This window comes from Microchirus variegatus, assembly GCF_963457635.1.
Source record: "Microchirus variegatus genome assembly, chromosome: 4".
In the NCBI taxonomy this organism is placed as follows: domain Eukaryota; kingdom Metazoa; phylum Chordata; class Actinopteri; order Pleuronectiformes; family Soleidae; genus Microchirus; species Microchirus variegatus.
Genome location: NC_139805.1, coordinates 9,678,045 through 9,683,017, shown reverse-complemented (window position 1 = coordinate 9,683,017; position 4,973 = coordinate 9,678,045).

The window sequence follows — 4,973 nt, the reverse complement described above, 5'->3', positions numbered from 1 at the left end:
ACAGTTTATGGTCAATCTAGAGCATGGGCGTCAAACTCTGGCCCGCGGGCCAAATTTGGCCCGCCGTGTTATTTCATTTGGCCCTTGAGGCAATATCAAATTAACATTAGAGCTGGCCTGCCGGTATTATACAGCGGCAATCGCGCTGAGTTTAGCCGGCGATTTGGCGACTTTGATGGTCAGTAGAGCGGTATTTTCAAATTTATTAGCTTGTGGAAAAAGTTAATGTCGATATTTACCTCAGAAGGCTGCAAATAGAAAAGAGGCATTACATTTTTTATTTAAATTTTATTTGATATGCCATTGATATTTTTTAATTGTTATTATTATTATTTGAAACTCGATTTCGCATGTCACTATAAAGTTATATAAGCCTTGCTTGTTCAATATTCAATGCAAAACTTGTTTGGGTCCCTATTAAAAGGTTAATTTGTTCAACCTTGGCCTGCGGCTTTGTTCAGTTTTAAATTTTGGCCCACTCTGTATTTGAGTTTGACACCCCTGATCTAGAGTGTCCAATTTACCTAATATCCATATTGCATGTTTTTGGACTGCGCGAGGAAGCCGGAGAACCCGGAGAAAACCCATGCACACACGGGGAGAACATACTCAATGCAGAAAGGCCTTTCCGCATGCAAAGCTAAGAGTGCTAAGCACTACACCAACCGTGTGGCCACCACAGATTATATTAGCTGATAAAATATGGGACTGCAGGCCTTTGTCACAGCATACTGTTGCTGTTGTGCATTGTCACGTTTCTATTTGCATTTAGCACAAATTTGGCAATAAAATTATGTGTAATTACATACGTACATGGAAGAATATTTACCATCTATTAGACATATTAAGTTTTCTTAGGGAATATCACTGCTGAAACAAAAGCCATGAAGTCAAAGAGCTTCACTAAACTGACTGTGATCTAAGTAATAACAGAGCTGTGACACTTTGTAAAGTACTGAAAAAACTTGCTTTCAGCATCAGCCTCAACAACAAAGAGGAAGTGGAACTAAAAGCTGTGTGTGTGTGTGTGTGTGTGTGTGTGTGTGTGTGTGAGGACGCAGACAGCTGGCCCCACCCACCCATTCTCCCTCTCTCATTGGCCGAGCTGTTGTCAAGTGCACTTACGAAGGAAAGAAAGGAAAAACAAGTTGCCGCTCAGCCAATCAGGAGCAGCCAGAATTTCCCCTGACGCACCACAACATCTTATTTGTGGTGACATCGCATGGCCCTTTAAACCGTCGCCCACAGAGTCGGTTTAAAGGGCCTGATGAGACACAACTTTACAAAGAAAACAAAAAAGTTTCACAGGTGTGTGTCTGTGCGTCTCTCTCTCTCTCTCTCTCTCTCTGTGTGTGTGTGTGTGTGTGTGTGCCGCTTTTGGCACACTGACATTGTCAAGACCAGTAGTCCTCATGGAGACCAAAATCTGGTTTTAATAAGGACGAACCTCATTTCTAGGGAACTTGTTAGGTTTAGTGTTCAGATTTGTACTGTGGTTAAGTTTAGGGATGAGGGTTTGTTTAAGCTCACCAAATGAATGGAAATCAATGCAGTGTCCTAAGAAGAACAGCTGCTACACACGTGTGTGTGTGTGTGTGTGTGTGTGTGTGTGTGTGTGTGTGTGTGTGTGTGTGTGTGTGTGTGTGTGTATGTGCACGCGTGTGTGCGTGTGTGTGTGTGTTTCTGTTTTACAGTTCTAGTTATTTGGCTGATTTTAAATGTCTATACATGTATCAAATAAGCCTGGTATGTGTTTGTTTGGGGCCCACAGCTGAAGAAGACCAATAAAAATTCCAAAAGGATTATTATTAGATAAAAAAGAAAGTTGAGAAGAGAACAGGGGGGAAATGATGTTTACCAGGTGAAACAAGCAATGGTTGCTCTGGCCTGAATCTGAGAGTCAACTGAATTGATGAAATGTTTGACTTTTATGTGTTAAGATTATGAGATTAAAATGGATTATACAGTCTTACATCATGATATTGATACAAGAATCACCAGGACAGTGGCACAGACGACAAAAAAAGAAGCTGCATTATTCCATTTACCCAAAACCCTGCAGAGAATAACATTCACACAATGTTTTTGTTTTTTTTTTTGGTTTTTTTTCCATCACATTGAAGCATCTCACTGCTGCTGCATCACCAAACAGGAACTGCCAAGAAAACTGTTTAAATACTGCTATCATTGAAATATACCTGTCATCTGTGGCATATCACATTAGCCTCAGTTCACGTTATCTGACTGAAACATTATGTTCTATTCTCATGTGTTTTATTAAACAGGTGGAGATAAAATCAGCTGCTGCTGGTACGCACACACACACACACACACAAACCTACTGTGATGCACACACTGTGCACTTGGTGATAGAAGACAAGTGTTTCCTGTGTTTCTCTGTCTCGGAGCATGTGACTGATCTGCTACTTGGTGTGAGTGGACACGCTCACTCGACTATACTTTTTTTTGGACGACTATGTGTTATGTAAATAAATGTATACACAATTGATGTGTTTGATGTGTGTGTGTGTGTGTGCGTGTGTGTGTGACAGTGAAAAAAACAGCAGTGCGATAGATTCCTCATAGAACCAGGTTTTGGTTTCCATGAGGACTACTGGTCTTAACAGTGTCCGTGTTTATGACAAAGGAGGTCCTAAAGAGGTAGCAAAAACAAGCACAAACACACACACACACACTACTGAAACCATTTGTTTTTTTAAGTTGTGTCTCATCAGGCCCTTTAAACTCACTCTGTGGTTGATGGTTTAAAGCAGAGCTGTCAAACTCATATTTAGTTCACAGCACAATGTGATCTCAAGTGGGCTGGAGCAGTAAAAAATAATAGCATAATAACCTATGAAACAACAAAATGTTTCCCTTTGTTATACCTTTAAAGAATGTTCAACAATATTATGCCTAAGTTCACCATTTACAAAAGCACAAAAGATTGAGCCACAGTTATCTGAAACTGAAAAATACCACAATGGCGGATGGGGCCGGATTGGACACACTGGTGGGCTGGTTCTGAACCCTGGGCCATATGTTTGACACCCGTGGTTTAAAGGAACAGTCGCTGTTAGTCATGATGTCACTCTTCTAAATGTCATTGAGTTCAGATCCGATGATAATTTACCTATTATAGTAGCTATTCTCCAGGGTGACAGCACCTGGTTTGGACAAATGTAACTCAGCGCTAAATGACTCTTGTTTACCAAACCTTTTTTTATTTTTTTTTACCTGAAGTGACCTTCAAGAGTCTGGGGGGATGTTTGCTGATGATATGCGTGTTCTTATGTGAGGAAACAGTGTCACATTTTCCTTTGGAGACTCAAGGAAAGGCCTACAAACCAAAATAAGTGTCCTTGAATAAGTGGGAACTAATGGGAAGTTGGCCCAGCAACACCCTTCACAACAGGAAATGGCCTTGTAAACTTGGACACTCTGGGTAAACCTTCCTCTGAAGCTGAACACTTCTCACACTATCTGAGAATGAGCTTCTGCTGCGCTAAATATAACCCTACTTTGCTATAAATCCAAAAACACGGCTTTAGGAGTAAAACATAGAACCATAATGTTTAGGTTGGGACAGATAACGATCACTTTCACATCATGTTACACATTTATAAGAATAAAATGAAACGTTGTCTGAAATGAAACCTTTCTGGTCCAACACTGGTGCTCATTTAAGACTGCAGCCAGGTCAGAAAATAACATTTAGTTTAGGGTCAGATATCACACAGTCATAACAGACAATGACAGACCCTCATAAGTACACTAATCCTTGTATATGTGTGCGTGCACATATGGGAGGAAGAAATTGGAGGAAGAAAGAACGAGGAGGAGGAGGAGGAGGAGGAGGGGGGGGGGGGGGGGGGGGAGTTTGCAGCTCCCAGCACTGGCTCATGCCGGTTCTTGCTGCTTCTCACTGGCCCCGCGCCACAGTGAAGTCAGAGGGGCAGCTGATTTGGAGAGGAGCTCAGTTTGCGCCTCGGCTGCCCTTTGCAGCATCGAGGGCCTTGGCGGGAGCGTCGTCCCCTGACGTGCCAGACAGATATCTGCACGCTGAGAATGCAGACCGATCCCTTCACGAGGAATCAGAGATACTTAGGAGCGTCACATGAGTATTTAGCATCACACTTTCTGTATGCACGCACACGCTAACATACCTATGCGTACCTCCAGTTGTTGTTAAGGGGAGACTTGGACTTTTTAAGGTAATGCTAGATAGAAAATGTTTACATTGTCTTTTCGAAGTTAGCCCTGAGGGACTCAAAATGGCCTAAAACAAAAAAAGGTGTTTAAATTTAAGCTTTGTGAGGGGACAACAGACAGCAGAGCACTTTATTCTATAATTCTTCACTCTCTGTAACTTGTGCAGACACAGCTGACGAACACATCTGCATCGTCAGCTGACAATTTACCAGAAATAGTCTGACTGGTTTATTGAAAACAAGGGAAAGACATGGAGTCATTTAAACTGTGACTACATTCACACAACACAGGGGAAGGTAGGGTTGAAAATTCAATAAATGTTTTGTAAGAAAAAAAATGGAACAAAATTTAAGAAAATAATCCCATAAAGCAAGATTTTTTAGAGCCTCTCAGGTTAGATTTAGTCTCTCAACAACAGGGAGATGCCTAATTATTTTTAAATGCTCTTATACCCCAAGACTGAAATGAATTCAAGTAACTAATCAACTAAGTCCTGCTTCCAAGATTTGAACCATAGTAGGAAAATATTCAGGTGCCGTCTCAATTTAGATGTGTGTAGAATGTCTGTAGAAACTCATGTTATCCCCTCAGCCTCGGGGTCAGAGGTCAGAGGTTCAAACTGTTCATTTTGCCAAATCAAGAAGAAGAGGAGCATGTTTTCACCACAGACAGACTTCAGACAGCATACTCTACTGTGGGCCTTCTTTTCTGCAGCGAGTAAAGTGAAGTAAAGTTTTGACCAAGTGTTACTAGAGAGTCTC